At 36.4% G+C, this 17762-nt stretch overlaps 1 protein-coding gene across 2 annotated transcripts in view; it reads left to right on the forward strand.

The window, feature by feature from the left end:
• LOC112165725 (serine/threonine-protein kinase BRI1-like 1) overlaps nt 1-17762 on the forward strand; it is a 29820-nt gene that overhangs the window by 7904 nt on the left and 4154 nt on the right. Inside the window, exon 1 of one of the 2 annotated variants that reach the window (XM_024302349.2) lies at nt 17210-17615. The exons of the other annotated variant lie outside the window; for it this stretch is intronic. The gene's annotated coding sequence lies outside the window, so the exon portion shown is untranslated. Of the gene's footprint in view, nt 1-17209; nt 17616-17762 lie in introns of those variants that run through there. 2 annotated transcript variants of the gene reach the window in all.

Below are 17762 nucleotides of genomic sequence, written 5' to 3' on the forward strand. Positions count from 1 at the left end.
GAGGTTGGTGAAAGAAGGGTCTGTGAGTCACTGAGAACTCAACGACCACATTACTTCCTCAGAAAATTTTCAGATGATGTCATGATTATGGTCTTTTAAGATTTATGGGCTGGCTTCTCTAATGGGTCGGGTCAGAAGGTAGTAACTACCGTCAGGCCCTAAATTTGTTTGATCAAACAAAAAATCAAAAACAACCTTAGAAATATGGCTAAATTCTTATATATTAAACCAAATTCTAATGAGAATGATTAAATTTTTGAACTAATTATTTACGTGTTGTAAATATTATGCATCCAATGAAGAATAATTGATTTTATAATTGGATATTTTGATTGGGATGAACTTGGATCGATCAGTGATGAAATCTTAGCTAATTTGTTGGTGAGATGCTTTATGCTTGGCGTTGAAATTCTCTCTCTCTCTCTCTCTCTCTCTCTCTCTCTCTTCAGGTCCTGATGTTGTTTATGTTGAATATCAATTGAACATATATTGTAATCAAACTGAGAACATATTTGTAGAGGTCCACATAACAATTGTAGTTTTTCAGAGGGAGAACGGTGAAGATAATTAAAGAAGGGTGAACTGCAAAATGGCTGAGAAGCCTAAGATTGTGGTTTTTTTTTTTATAATTAATTTTTTATGTTTTCAAAGGGGCAGAATAGAGATTTAAATTTTACAAAAATCAATGGATTTCCATATCCAGTTTATAAAGAAAAAAAAGGAGTGTTTTCTCTCCCAGCGGAATGTTGCCGGCGATCTCGCCGTCGCTTTTCCTGCCTGGGAGAGGATGTTGTTTCTGAATAAAGGCGGGCATTCCGAGCAGAGGCGCGATCCAAGGATGGAGGATGGGGTGTTGTTTTCGAGTTGGGCAGATCGTTCTGTCCCTCTCGGATCAGGGGCGACGGAGGTAGTGGCGCAGCGACGTGCTGGTTCTTTCCGGTGGTGGGATCTGGCGTTTCTGACTAGACGATTTGAGCTATGGCAGTGGAGATGGAACTCGGCGGGGGCGATTCCTTTTGGGATCTGTTTCGTTCTCGGGTTTGAATCTGGTTGAGGCTTTTAACAGGGTGTCGGGTCTGTCTACAATTTAGCAAGGCAGAGTGGCGGCGTAGGGATGCAGTAAGGCGGTGAGGTGAGGTGAGGTTGAGGAGTTGGGACGATGGAGTTCGCCGGTGGTAGGAATGGTTGTCGATTGCACACTCTCTCTGTTGGGGGAAAAGGTGGTTGGGCCAGGCCTTTGCCTTTGGGCCGTGCTGGTGTTGTTTTGTTTCCATTTTTTCAGGCTTTATTTGTTTATTTTCAGTTGTGTTGTTGGTTGGTTCTGTGTTAATAAGTCCCTACTTCTCGGAGCTAGGGTTGGGTTCCTACTTCTTTGAGCTAGGATTAGGTCTAGGTGGTATGCCATGTATATGGTGTCATTCCCGTGGACGATTTGGTTCTATTATGGTTTACCTTTGTTGTCGAGTCAATGACATGCGATCCTTTACACGTGGTCTGGTACTTTTGGACACGGTGTTGAAGAGGACACTGTCGTTTTTGAGGTTGATTACGAGGTTTTACTGGAACTTTCGGGTCATATGTCTCAAGGTAGCCCTGGACATGGGCGTTTGGCGGTTAGAGTTTGGGCCCTTTGGCCTCATGGTTTCTGTAACTGCGGTTTGGGGTTGTGGTCATGTCCTCCCCAATGTATTGTTTTCTGGTTGAATGAATGAATGATTTTCGGTTTGTCTCAAAAAAAAAAAAAACCACTCTTTATTTACTATGTTACATTTCTCTAAAAGACAACGAAATGCTAAATGGCATATATGCACGCGTGTCAAGGGACTAGTAAACTTAAAAAAAAAAAAAAAAATTCTTCTGATTTATACAACAACCAGTTGTACATGATCGTCAGTTTCAAAATTTTCTACTTGCAAAATAAAAAAGACTTATATTACAACGAGAATTTGATTTAGATATAATAATCGGTTAACTTTACAAAACAAATGTATTTGAATAACTTCTTTATAACATATACGTATGAGAATTATTCGAGTTTCAATTCATTGAAAGTGGGGTGAATCGTTCCAATTTCTAGGGAAAAGTCTTCATTTTTGAATGTTCATGTTCTGGAAAGCCAAGTGCATGTACTTCTATCTTCATTCATCATACAGTTATGTTTCGACTTTGAATGATATGTATACTTCATTTTTAGTGAAAAGTCTTGATTTCTGAAAGTTCATGTCTTATGCTCCAGTGCTACCCTAATTTCTTGACGCAGTCGGAAGTAATGGGGTTTACAAGCTATAAATTCTAAAACAAATAAATCTAGAGTCCACTAGAAAATATGAGAAAACTCTGAGTCCACCAGAAAATATGAGAAAACTCTCAACTATTATGAAAGATATGAGTCTGCAGTCGTTTAAGGTTGCTTAAATACTAGAAAACAAACTCTAGGGTTGATTGTTATAAAAAGCCTACGGATTAAATCAAAACAAATCCAAAACTAAATTGAAAACTTAAATTGCTGGAAAAATAGTAAATTGCAGTTTTGAGGCCTGAAACGACCTCGGAAGCCTAAAAAAGCTCATCCATTGTGGCTGTTTGTTTGAATCCTGAAGCCGTTCTCTTCTTGAAAATGTATAATAATTAGCATTCTGACACCGAATGTCAAATCTGCAGTTTTCTATTTTACCTTTTTCTCGATCAATCTGCTCTTCAATCCTTTCTACATCATATTCGACACTGTTGGCATAAGTGGCACTATTGTTTTGGACACAACCTTCTTTTGTAATATTTCTCATCTCACTTGATCATGAATAACATTCCTATAAGAAAATGGATTTGACAATTTGGAGAATAGGGATCAAAATACTAAGCATGAGAACTCAAGCCATGATCTTTGTGTATTTATAAGTTTACAAATTATAGTGATCAAACAATCTCCCAGTTTCTATTCCAAAAACAAAAAAAAACAGTCTCCCATTTGATTGATTTTTTTTTTCTGCAAAAGTAATTCTTGAAAATCAACATAAGAGATATGGTTTCGATTGTACTGCAAGTAGCTCAGAATAAAATGAAGTTCTCTCTCTAAGACTTTGTCGAGTTCGCAGAAATGAAAGTAATTATCCATGGGAAGGGAAATGAAATTTCCGAAGAATTTTTCATTCCGATATTTGGTAACATAAGAAAAATTATCTAGAAAGTTGTTAAAAAATTTGTAATTAATGCAATAAAATAATGTATTGTGAGTAATAATTGTAAGGAAATAAAGGGGAAAAAGTGATTCATTTGAAGTATGGAATGAACTATTTTCCTTTTTATTTTCTTTTGCTTCAGGAAAGTATTTTCTTTCATTTTGCATCCCAAACGCAAGAAACAACTTTCATTTCCCGTTGTTTACTTTCCGTGAACCAAACGAGACCTAAATACATGTCAGATATCCGTCATATGACTCGTACAGGCGTTCCTTAAATACATGCCAGCCCTTACACTAGACATTTAGAACATCCTTAATTGTTAAGTGTAAAAAGAATAATGTACTTGATATCATATGACTATTAACTCGCTTGAACTTGATTTATATGGATCATTACATTCATGGCCATTGCTTTCGCTTATAATTTGGTCGGTTGATAATGTCAAAACTCAAATAAAAAAGGTTAGGCAAGAAAAAAAGTTTAAACTTAATTAGGGTTGGTAGCTAGGTCTCAAGGAAAAAACAAGATTTGAGGGATAAAGAAGCCTAAGAAAGAAACATGGTGCCCGCGAATTGAATTAATAAAATTACTCTCCCAACATAATTATGTATCATCATTACATGTTAAGAAATTATGGATCCTTCAATTAATCTGCTGTATCATTACTAATCTTCTGATAAGAACTGTCTTTGATTAGACCTAACCATGTGGCCAAATGTTGAAACGAGTTACCCAAAATCATCAAAAGTTAATTCGGATATATACTTGATGATTTTGTTAATGAATTAGAAGCTTACCATGATGAGGGTACCCTAATGAATAACCTCATTAAAATTTTTGTAGAGTTCTCAACAAACTTCACCAAGACTTTGCTCTTTCTCTCAATAAGTAATGTCTCCACCGTTTTGCCAGGGTACGAACTCATGATACCTCTTCTTGCACATCGCTTTAGCAAACCACTACCTTAAGCCACTGAATCGTACCCCTACGTTAATGTGATGTGCCAATTTTTGTTGACTATATAATGCAATCAGTTACGTAAGTCGTAACGAGCTACTCAAAAGGGAACATCTTGGGTCAGAAGAAATAGAACCCTGATCATAGATTTCAAAGTATTTTGCAATTATCAATCTTGGTTCTTGTGTAAGTTAATGACTAGCAACAGCTGATTAATTTGAACCTTGAATAGATTTCACATTCATTCATAAAAGATATTGTCAACATAGACGACTAATTTGCCCAAACTTAACATCAAAAGAGAAAGTGTAGAAATCTATTCCAAGTTACTATTGTTTTATCACTCGACGCATATCCACAAAGTTGAAAAGCTCGATCTTCTCCATCATCAAAATGACTCTGGTTCAAACAGAAAAGGTCCAGGCTGCAAAGCTTTGTTTTCGTAGTATTAAAGACAAATCCAGTAATCTTTCATTCTCTCATACCTTTTAAAAAGAAAGCTAAAGAAACTATATTTGGGTCAATTTTCGCCTCTTCATGTGAGCATGATCACTTGGTAATCATTATGTATATATGTAGTTAACGGAGCGTGTATCTTCACAAGGGCAGATCATCCACCTTGAGTTTGAAATAAAGTTTAAATATAATTTTTTTTTATTGAAAATTACGTATAAGTGTCATTTTAAAACTTTAATTAGTTTTAAGGCCACCTAATTTTTCTTGTATACGTAAGGCCACTTGCATCCTCAAATTTTTTCCGTCCTGTTGATTTTATCCTTCTACCTAAGAAACTAATTGCACGTCTTCACCACCGAAGCCAAATCTCTCTCTCTCTCTCTCTCTCTCTCTCTCTCTCTCTCTCTCTCTCTCTCTCTCTCTCTCTCTCTCTCTCAATCGGAGACATGAAATCGACGTCCTCCGTTCGATGCCGGCGTTCTGGTTCGAACCCTTTGATGCTAACTACAGCTGAAACAATCCTAAAGCTCCGATCTAAAACTAATGGCTGCCGCACAAGAAGATGAAGAACCTCGAACTTTCGATCATCGAGCCCGATGGCCAGGACCTTAAATTTGAAGCCGAGTCACTCTCCGGCAAGCGGCAATGATCTGGTGGTTGAGATCTGAATCAGTCGACATTTTCAAAGCCACTCGACTCCTGGCCTCGACCTTGTCACAAGATGACAGAAAACCTTGATTTGGTGGTTGAGAAAACACAGGCCTGCACCGTGTGTTGCAAAAATTGTCATCGGCGGCGGCGGAATCGTCCACGTTCATGTACAACCTCACTCGTCGGCGACGATGTGGATGTGCTGCAAATATGGCGGCAAAATCTGCCGTTTTTCGACTTTCTGAACTTTCAACACCAAATTCCGGCAATTACTGCTACTTTTACTAGCTTCGCTTTGCCACCGACCTTAGCCCCTAGAAAGTTGTCTTCAATGGTCTAGTTCAGGTCAAGCTGGAGCACGATTTCACTCTGCTTTTTTCAGGTGACAAGATTGGTGAAATCCGAGTCCTCAATGCAATCGCAATTTCCAATTGCTTGATCTGGAAATTTTACACATGTTCAAAACCCGGGATTATGTATTGTTACAGTTTTTGGAAAAGGTAGAAACTCATTTGTTGATATTTGTCATTCAATTTGATAGCTTTGGTTTGATTTTGGTAATTCCTATGGATTTTACAGCTTACTCTAGTGAATGATGCTCATGGATACAATTTATGTTGATGGATTATGATATGTGCAATACATTAAATTTTGAGCATTGCAAGCCTTCGACATTGTAAATTTATAGTTGTTTTGATGTTTCATAGTGGCTTTTGTGTTGGTTGGTAATAGCTTTCTCAATCAGTGATGGTAGATTTGTTAGTCTGTGGTAATAGCTTTCTCAATCTTTGCGATTAGTTTTTTGTTTTGCTTGGTAATAGCTTTTGGTGTTGGTGAGAGTAGTTTTTAGTGATGGTTAGAGTAGTTTTTTGTGTTAGTGAGAGTAGCTTTTTTGATGATGGTGAGAATAGATTTTTATTTTATGTTGGTGAGAGTAGTTTTTATTACTGGTGACAATAGCTTTTATTGTTGGTAATAGTAACTTTTGTTGTTGGTGAGAGCAGCTTTCTGATGTTAGTGACAATAGTTTTTGTTGTTGGTAGGAGTAGCTTTTAGTGTTAGTGAGAGTAATTTTTGTTGCCGGTGACTGTAGCTTTTGTTACCTCACCGAAGGTCATCGGAACAGAGTAATTTTTGTTGCTGGCGACAGTAGTTTTTATTGTTGTTAAGAGTAACTTTTTGTGTTTGTAAGAGTAGTTTTTGTTGCTGGTAATAGTAGCTTTTGTTGTTGGTGACAATAGCGTTTATGACGTCGCCGGAGGTTATCGGAAATCTCACCAGGGTAACTTTTGTTGTTGGTAACAGTAACTTTTGTCACCGTACGGGAGGTTGCTGGAAATTTCACCAGAGTAGTTTTTGTTGCTGGTGACAGTAGTTTTTGTGACCTCGCCGGAGGTCGCCGGAAATCTTATCAGAGTAGCTTTTGTTGCTGGTGACAGTAGCTTTTAGTGTTAGTGACAGTAACTTTTGTGATCGCCAAAGTTCGTCGGAGATCCCACCGAAGTTGGCCAAGGGTCGGCCAAAGACTTGTCAGAGGTCGGCTGGAGACCTCACCAGAGAGAAGAGAGATAATGATTGTTGACTTTTTATTCTAGTGGCATTGACGTAAATATGTTGGCTTTTTATATCTAAAATTTAACATAATTTTTAATCTAGTGGCCTTATGAGGAAAAAAATAGTTGGTGGCCCTATGGCTTAAAAAACATTCAAAAATGTACTTATCTGTAATTAACCCAATTTTTTGATAGGGAGTAAGAGCCTCACAGATTAAGCAATTAATTAATACAAACTAATCCCTACATTTCAAGTTTTGGTACTGCTTGTTACCAGCAATGACGATGTGGTGTTAGCTCAGTGGTTAGAGCACCCACTACCAATGTACGAAGTCATGGGTTCGAGTCACCATGGGGGTAGGAGTGAAATCTTTTGATCCTCTTTTATTAAAAAATGAAGGAAAAAAAAAAGTTTTGGTACTGCTTGTTACATGTCTCTCATCTTCTAACTTCCTTCCTTCATGGCATTTACATATACCATGGTATAATTGCATGCACCATATTCAGTCAATGACACTTCACTATTCACATGTCTTTCGTGAAGGGAATACATTTGCAGATGGTTTTGCAAATTTGAGTTTGACTTCTCCTATTCCTTGATTTGCAGCATGTTTCTTCTCCTCCTGGTGTTTTTCATTTTCATCATATGGATGCGTTGGGATATTCTGACTATCGAGCTAATTAGTGGGCAGAGTTTGCTACTATTTCTAAAGTACAACAAACGGTGATCTTGTCTTGGTTAATAATAAAGTATGCTCTTACTAGACAAATCTATTGGCTGCTTTTGAAGGATGGATGCTCATGGGAGTCCTCAAAAGTTCGTAATTTTTTCTCTTTTATGTTTCTAGGTTTGGCTTTGCATCTTTGAAGGTGAGAGGGTTGTCTCTCTTTTTTCTTTTTCTTTTTAATACGAAAAGACTATTAATTGAGGTGGAAGCCTCTAGGGCAACCACAATTTACAGAGTCAAATAATAAGGCCCTTGAGGCCTCTCTTGGAATCCTATCTAATCCAAGAAACACTGTCACTAACCTTAAGAGGGTTGTCTCTTTGCCTTCTTGTTTTTTCATGTATTTAGGGCTTTACCCCACAACTTCGGTTGTATTTTTCTTTTTTATAATAAAAGTTAAAATAAAGGGAAGGGCGGTGTGTTCCCATAGAGTGGTAGACCCTTCGCATATGGGTTTGAGGGTGGGTCTTATGCCCTACATCGTCTACCTCCGAGGAACTAATACCGCCTAATCCCTTATTTGTCAAAAAAAAAATTTGATATCGCTTGCTGAAATACAATATTGGGATGACCTTTTTCGATAAAAAAAATTTAGATTAAATAGTCTATTTTAGCTGTTTGGTCACTTTGGTGTACTTGTAGCTATTTGTAATTCTTTGTTATTTAATGAAATGTCTTCCCTTTTTTCGGCAAAAAAGAAAAGTAATCCAAACTAGCATGTATATCTTTTCGTATCACTCAAAGAAAATTCTTTTTAAAAAAAAAAAAAACTAAATTAAGAAAAATTTGTATGAGCTACATTGGATTTGTTAAGAAAATTCTTAAATTCGTTAGTGTTGGGCGTTGTTACTTAGTAAGAGCAACTCCAACAGTTTCTCCATATTTTAATTTTTCTCTATTTTAGGAAGAAATGAGCTTTTTTTTTGTTTTTGAATAGAAAAATGAGTTTCTTTTTCTCCAACAGATCGATTTCCTATAACTATCTCCATTTTAAAGACAGTGAGGAAAAAGAAAATAAAATTCCCTAAATTTACAACAATCTCTAAAATTTTAAGGAAGATTTTAGAGATTGCTGTAAAATAGAGAATCTGTTGGAGTTCGAGAAGAAAAATTATGGAATGTTTTGACTAATTTTGCTTCTCTATAATACAGAAATGATAAATAAGCTTTTAAAGTTGCTCTAATGATAATGTAGTTGAGAGAGTGTATCTTCACAAGGGGCAATGATATGAGTCCTTAGAGAGCACAAATTCCCAATGGTATGGAGTATGGTAGATATCAAGGGAATAAGCCCTATGATGTGCATGCACATAATACTTCTTGAGGAGGGTTCAAAACCTACTAGACAGGCACAACAACACTTGAGTCCTTCAATGATTGAAGTACGTGGTGAAGAAGGAGGTTCTCAAACTCCTTAATATTGGCGTTATCGGCCAGCGCCCTATTTTTGAATAGCAAATGGGTGAACCCAGTTTATGTTGTGCTAAACGTTCTGGCATTACTGTTGTGACGAATGAGAAGAATGAATTGGTGCCTATGTGAATTCAAACCAGTTGGAGAGTTTGCAATGACTACTGCAAGCTCAATACTATGGTATTTTGTAGGATGTCCTAAAGACCCACAATTCATCATTCCAGTGTGCACTCCAATTTTTTCGTTTAGGAGTCAAGGCCTTTAATCTACTTCACTTCTAGGTTAGAAACCTTGGTTTGACCATTAGTTTGAGGATAATACAGTGTAGACGCCATGTATGTGATGTGGTACTTCTTGAGCAACCCCTCAAAGGTCATGTTACAAAAATGAGATCATAAATCTCTCTCAATGGCTTTAAGTGTTCCTAGCTTTGCAAATATATTCTCCTTAAGAAAATCAAGAACAACTTTAGAGTTATCAGTCCGAGTGGCTTTTGCTTCCACCCACTTTGAAACATAATCTTATGATCAGTGCAAACTCTCCAACTGGTTTGAACTCGCGTAGACAACAATTCATTCTTTTCATTCTTCACAACGATAATGACAAAATGTTTAGGCATAACTTGGACCACTCTCACTCATTTGCTATCCAAAATGGGTAGATAACGCCAACAACAATTAGCTTGAGAACCTCCTTCTTTACTACTTCCATTATTGGAGGGTTCAAGCGTTGTTGTGCTTCTCAAGTAGGTTTTGAACCTCCTCAACAAGTATCATATGCATGAACATCATAGGCTTATTCCCTTGATATCCACCGTACTCCATACAATTGCAAATTTGTGCTCCCTAAGGATTCGTATTACTACCTTTTCTGAAGATACACTCTCTCAGTGAGAACAAACCCGCAATTGCATCAAATATTGCTGACATCAAGGGAATAAGCACTATGATGTGCATGCATAGGATACTTCTTGAGGAGGGTTCAAAACCTACAAGAGAGGCACAACAACACTATCTATTCTGCGGCTGTTGCACTTCTTCTTCTCTCGAGTTTTTCTGATATTTTTCCAATTCTCTCGATCTTAAGGTCGATTTATGACGTCCTAAGGGTCTTTATATATTGCTCATAAACGCTTTTTTGTTTCCTTTTAGGTTTCAAACTTACCAGCTTCGAGGGAAAACTTCCAATGAATTTTCTAATTGGATTAGGATTACATCCAACTAAGAAAAACACATTTGAAACATCATTAATATTTGCTAAATAGAAACGTTTTTTGCTTTTTCATAGGTTTGGCTCTCTGTGAGTCTTCGTATTTCACACATCCCTTCCTCTTTTTGACATCTTTTTCTCTTCTTCGCTTTGAGAAACCAACAAAAAATAAAAATAAATAAATTGCTCAAAAATAAATAAAACTAGCTAAGATAATAAGATAATATTATCACATAAATATGCTTCTAGCAAGCAATTAATCAATTGCTAAACACTGCAATAAGGTTTGGTTGTTAAGGCACTTATGAAGGCAATATAAAGGTGTTCAAAGCAATATGGAGTCCATATAAGATAAAATGTTCAATAAAATGCTTTAAAAAAAAAAAAAAAAAAAGGGGATCTTGACCCAATGCCCAAATTTGGGCCAAGATACTCTGACTTACTCCACTAAGAAATTTTTAGTCTCATTTACCCAATTTAAACATCAATAACAGTTTTGCCCTCAGTTTAATTAATAAACTACACTCCTCTCTCTCTCTCTCTCTCTCTCTCTCTCTCTCTCTCTCTCTCTCTCTCTCTCTCTCTCTCTCTCTCTCTCTCTCTCTCTCTCTCTCCCCTCTTCCTCGGTCGAGTCGACTCAGCGACCACCGTCAGTCTTGAAGATGCCGAGTTCACCACCATCTCCGCCGGACAAGGAATGGACGACGATTAACAAGGCGGTTGGGGATAGAGATCTCGGCGTCTCCGCACCAGAACCAGAAGGGCATGATGATCAAGAAGCAGTGCGCCTTGATCCCTGATGCGATGAGGTGTTACCACACGCACAGGGTGGGCCCTGACAAGTGCCGCTCCGTTGTGACGCAGGATATCGCTGCTCCTGTCTCCACTATGTGGTCGATGGTCCGGTCAAGCGCATCGACAAGCCCCAAGCCTACAAGTACTTTGTCAAGAGCTGCCACATCATCATTGAGGACGGCAAGGTCAGCACCCTCCGTGAGGTCCAGGTCATCTCAGGCTTCTGGCCAACAGCAGCACGGAGAGGCTGGATGTGCTAGACGAGGGGAGCCAAGTCATCAGCTTCGGCATGGTGGGCGACAACCACATGTGTCTTTTTTTTGTGTCAGACCATAGGCCACATTGTCACAGGCTGTCTGGTATGAGAAAATATGCAAAAAAATGATGTTGTAATTCCACTTATGCTCTAGAATAGCATCTATTCGGTAGATTTTGTAGATTGGTGACTGACTGTACTAATTATTAACTGATGTAATTGTTTTCTTGGGGAAATAAATACTTTATTAGGGGCAATAAACATTTTATTTGGGGGCAATAAATTTTCTATTGGGGTGCAATAAACATTTTATAGGGGCAATAAACATTTTATGGGGGCAATAAACTTGTTATTGAGGGCAATAAACTTTCTATTGGGTTTTATTGGGGGTAATAATATTATCCGGTGACCTATGAGATCCCCAACGACCTTTTTGGGAACATCCGGTGAGGTTTCCGGCAATCTTTGAACCGAGTCCCGTGACCAGTGATCAGAGTCCGGCAATAGGTGACCGGAGTCTAGCTAACGGTGACCGGAGTCCGGTGAAGTCTCCGATGACTTCACTCTCTACGTGACAAAGAGAGGAAGGGCAAAATTGTCTCAAAAATAAACAAAAAACAATAAAAATACTTAATTAGGTATTAGGGCAAAAAATATTTAATTTGTTTGGTTAGTGAGAAATCTTATAAGATGTTTAGGTAAAAGTGGGGTTAGTGTAGCTCAAATTTAGGTAAATAGACATTTTTCTAGACAAAATTAATTAACTTTGACAAATTAACCTGCAAATTAGCTGTGTAGACTTATCCATCTAACTCTATAAAAGAAAAATTCTTGAATTCATTTTTATTTTTGACGAGCTAAATGATATTTTTAGACAATTCTTATTTGCTAACTAATAAAAATGCCGTGGTTGTGCGGAAGAAGCAAGTAAGCCGTGTATTAACAAGCTAACCAATACCAACCAATCATCCTATCACAAAGACACGTTTTAGAATTTAAGAATCAAGAACAATATCCCATGGAAAACGCAATCTACCAAATTTTATTAAAGTCAAATCTCACGGAAGGTTCCACTAGAGACGAGGCTCCTTCCTCCCTCATTGAGCAGACAAAAGTCCCATGCCACGGGAAGAGTCTTTGGTCCATTTGCTGCCTTACCTTTTGGTACACTCCAAGCCTTCTATTCATGTGACTAAAACTACAAATATATCAAATTATTTTGGGAAAATGGCCAGAATAGTACCCGACTTTTTCGCCATTCTAAATTTTTGTACCTCAATTTTCAAAAATATCAAAAAAGTACTTGAGGTTCTGACCCCGATAGAAGATTAGTACCTAGAGCCGTTAGCTCCGTTACGGAAGCTGACAGTTGGTATATTTTGATTATTAAATGACAAATTTACCCTTATTCTTTTTTTTTCCCCTTAGTTTTCTGCATCTAATTAAAATAAAATAAAAAGCAAAAGAAATTTTTGCGTTTTGTTTTGATATTGATCATCATCTCTCTCTCTCCACTTTTTTCCTTCCTAGTTCCTTGTACATTCTGTTGTTGAGGTTTCTCTGATGAATCACTTGGAAGAAGGATTGCTCCTTCCAATCTTTACACTCACGAGACGTGGACTACTCAAGGAAGCTATAAACCTCTACACTTCACTCAGAGCTCGGAATATTGCTCCTGACAATCTTCTGCTTCTCTTTGTTGCCAAGGCCCGTGCGGTTTTGGGTAATCTCAAAAAAGCAACAGAGCTTCACGATGAGGCAATTCGATTCGGGTTTCATTTAGATATTGCCCAGGCAGGGTTTGTTGGCGTTTAGAGAGATGGGTTTGATTGGTGTGAGACCCAATGTGGTGATGGTGTCAACGATCCTACATGCTTGCTCTGAGTTGAGGGATTTGAATTCAGGATCAATTCAATCCGATGATGATGATGATGTTCATGATGAAATTGAGTGAGTACCTGGGAACTACATATGTTCAAGTACTTACCAATTGGTAGTTTTGCAGTTTGGACTCCCCGCACCTCTGTTTTTGAGTGACCGATCTATTTTAGTTTGCTTGCAATTATTGTCTTTTAAAGATTATGCTTTATGGGTTTTGATTGTTTCAATATATAATTGCTGTGATTTGCTGGGCCATTGTGTTCTTGATTCAGAATATGCATATGGGAGAGATAACTGATACAGATCGAAGATTATGCTTTGGATTTTTATTTTTGTGTGAAATAAACAGATGGGAGAGAGAGTGAAAAGCCTTGAGATCTTCCACATAGAATACTGCGGAAGATCTCAAGGAGGATGGTGAAGCTGTTTTCACCAGGGGACGAGAGAGAGAGAGAGAGAGAGAGTTCTAGGAAAATAATGGATTAAGACATGAAAAGACGAAAATAGCATAATCTTCGCCCCTCACATTGTACAAAAAAAATGACATTTTCCCTCTTTAATACATCAAATTTCATTTCAAATCACAAAAGCTGTCAACGATTAGAAAAACAGAGAATGCAGTAATGTACGACAAACAGATTGACTATGTAGAAAACAGTAAAAAAAAATAATATATATATATATATATATCAGCAAATATTGTCGTCGAACAACAAAGAAGCCTGTTACTTTAGGTATATCTACTAAAAAAAATAGTATATTACAGCGGAACACGACAAACCAACTGCTCGCTTGAAGAATAACAAAAAACCAACAAAGATGGGGGAGGATTTCCAAACAAAGATATATGCCAAGGAAAACGGACGCCCATTTAACAATTAGGGAAAATAGTTGTCATTAATGAATCGAATATTGCAATAAGTACCACATTCAGTCATATACGTCTCTCACAATTTATGGCATGAAATTTTTTGTTGTCACTTGCACATAACTACACATGAAGACGTACCTAACAAATGGTACACATACGTAGATGGACCGACATAGTATATAGACAAGAATGAACAAAGTTTGAAGAAACCCGTGAAAAGGGTTACTATAGCTAGTAAGAGCTGTTAACTTTGGTCCCAACAAAGTGTTAATTTCTTCACTGCCTTCTATGGCTTTTAGTAGAGTGGGGAAGTCGTGGGGGAAAATATGAGTGACAATTGATTTTTTTCATGTAACCAAAGAAAAAAAAACACTATATAATACAAAAGGAGACCCTAATTATTTTGCGAGGATTCCGCTGTTTTCTAGCATGAGTGATATTTTTCCAATCATATTCATACGTGGGTGTGAATAATAAGTATGACCAAATACTAATTTTGTATACATTTGTTGGGGTGGCTTTTTTTGGTATTATTATAGATTTGTTGGATTTATTTGTTGGATTGGGGTGCAAAGTCCGAATCTAGCGGGAGGGTCTTTTGGAAAACGATGAAAGGCCAGCAACACTCGTGTGAAAAGCATACACTGACAAAATATGAAACCCTAGGAGCCCTACAAGGTTGAAACAACTACTAATTTTTTGGCACAATTACGGTTTTTGGGACTTTGAGAAGTTTTGGCCACAAGCCCCAATGTACCGCGCCCCGCGCCCTATACTACTAGCTTTGAGAAGTTTACTATATTCATAGAACTTGGTTTTTATACTATTACTATGCACCTTATAATTACTTTGCACCTTACAACCATCTTGGTTATTATAATTACTAGTTGGTATTTTGGGCATGGAATTAGTTGAATAATCAAGCATGATTAGACGAGGTGTTAGAAGTTTGTGCGGTAAATTTAAAACCTTTTTTTGTCTTGGAGGTGAGATAGGAAATTTCGAACGTTAGTTTGAGTTGGCAACTCAATTATGATCCAACGCCTCATTCTATTTGCACATTCCTTACAAAAATATTAGGGTGAGGCTATTGCCACCCTATAATTTTCTTTGTTCACCCTACTTGCTCATTACACCCTATATTTTAATTTCAATTATTAGATTTACTTCTCCAACCTATTTCTCTTTTCAGGAATATCCTCCATCATATAACATATCAAATTAAAAAAAAAAAAAATTTGTTTAACGAAAATTTCTCATTTAATTTATATCAATTAAAAAAATGTCTTAAAATATATTAAAGTTGCATAATAAAATCATAATTTGATTTATTTCCATTTTTTTTATTTTTTCCATTCAGCGTCAATGTTCGTTTATTCAAATCCATATTAAAAAATTAGTAAGTGCTACTATGAGCAATGAAAAAAAATATTGATTTTTTTTTTTTGTGTTTTAAATTTTTTACTTTCGGTATTTATAAAGGTATTATAAAGATTTTGATGAAATTAACACTAATGGTTTTGTGAATTGAATAACGAATTAACGATGAGGATGCAACAAAAAGATAAAAAATAAAATTGTAATAAATTGAAAATTGGATGGAGAAGATGAAGATTAATGTTATCAGAAGAGAAATTAAGTAGTTTTGTATTTAATTAGTTATATATTTAGTTTTCCTTAAAGATTTAAATTTTAAAAAATTAGTGTACTTATTAGTCATTTTGCATATGGGTAATATAGTCTTTCAATAATTTAAATATTTGTAGGGTGAACAAAGAAAATTGTAGGGTGGCAATAGCTGCATAAAATTATTATATATTAAATTATATATATATATATATATTTTTGAAATAGGACTCAAACCATTCATATAACTAAATGTAGGGCCGTGTTAAGAAATAGTTAAACATAAAATTATTATATATTAAATTATATATATATATATATATATTTTTTGAAATAGGACTCAAACCATTCATATAACTAAATGTAGGTAAATACACAACATGACTTACCTCCGGGAGGGCCACGTCAATATCAAGCCATGCAGACCACCCTAAAATAATCTAGTGAAATCACCTAGGTAAGAAAGAAAGAAAGAAAACAATTTTAAATAATTTAATATAAATTTTAGAGCAAAAGAGAGGGATTGCTTTCAATAATTCTCCTACCAATTTAGGGATACATTTGTTTTCGTTTATTAACTCTCAAAAATAAAGAATAAGGATGCTACTTGGTAGAAGAAGAGTGTACTCATTCCTAGCAATAAACTAAAATTGACACCTTCTACGAAAAGCCCTAAAGTTTCTCTACACTCTAAGACATAAACAATTTGTGAAAATTAAAGTGGGGGTCGGTCATAGTTGGCTAACTAGCCCCTAATGTTGAGCAAAGAATTAATAATTGAATCTCACTGTGAGGAGCAGTTTTTTTACATTATACTGGTTAATCATGCCTTTTAAATACTTTTTTAAATACTTATAACTTGCGTATCCAATGTACTAGTTTTTACTGGTCTTCTCTTCTATCTCATACACTCTACATCGATCCACAACTTCATTAGATTTGTTCTTGTTTGCTATTTATTATGTTTTTAGGTCTTCCAAACTTATTCTTTAGACCATTCATTCAGGTTCAATCTCATGATGTACGATTGATGCATATTTATTTTTTGTTGAATGATTTTAGATATAGGAGATTCTAAGACAAGATGGAAAAAACTTAGTAATAAGTTCGAACAATATAAAGATAGGAGAGGTACATTGTAACCAAAAAAAAATTATATACTAGCGAATATTAAGCGGCCGCTAGAATTCAGATCTATATATTTTGATTTCTGTCTTCACAAATAAAGAATAGAAAACTAATAATGCAAGAAAAGAAAAACACGAACACCGTTGTAATTACTTAGACAATTTCATATACAGAAAGCATGAGCAATCCCTTTCACTCACCCAACATCATACAAATTGAAAGATTCTCATGTATTCAAGTCCAAAAATAGATTTTTATTCATGAACAATAATGGAGTTGGAAGGAAAATATCACATAATTAGAGACGTACGTGCGGGGGTAATCCATCCAACCACCCAGCTCCAGAGCTCCCAAAATTGTCAAGAGTTTTTGAGAGAGTGAGACAGAGACACAAAGAGAGAGAGGAAAAGGAATCATATCCAAAGTTTGACTGGACCCGAGAATTGAGAAAGGAGAGATGGGGGCACATCACTCCCTCAATTTACTCTCTCCTCCACCAACTTGTCCTTGTATTCTATATTCTTTTGTATTTCTGTCTCACTTTAGCTTCCTCTAAAAAGCATCATCACCTCTCTCTCCCTCCCAACCTCCTCTCTCTCTCTCTAAAACCCATTTTTTCTTTTTCCCCCTTTCCTTTTTTTGTTTGTTTGTTTCTTTTTTTTCCCTCTGTTTCTTTGGGCTTCTTCTTCCCCTTCTGATTCTGCAGTCTGCAGACTTGTGACTTGTGAGTGTCACATTCACATAAACAGTTGAAGGTTCAGTTCTTTCTGTGCCTTCTGGGTTCCTAGTATTATCAGTCGAAGTCCCATCAAAGACAGACAATTAAGGAACTGAATGCTGGCTATCGTTGTATTTGATTGGAGTATCATCATAGCCGACATCTCTGAACATCGTACTCTGTCACACTCCGAGGTATCTACCTTCCTCTGTTCTTTCCTTAACAATAACTATCTGATTGCCCATTAAGCCCCTCCACTCTGCTACTTTATGAATTCACATGTATATATGATATAGATTTCTCTTTCATTCATATATGGTAGCTAAAGCTCTTAAATGTTT

Source organism: Rosa chinensis, chromosome 5 (assembly GCF_002994745.2).
Source record: "Rosa chinensis cultivar Old Blush chromosome 5, RchiOBHm-V2, whole genome shotgun sequence".
Taxonomy (NCBI): Eukaryota; Viridiplantae; Streptophyta; class Magnoliopsida; order Rosales; family Rosaceae; genus Rosa; species Rosa chinensis.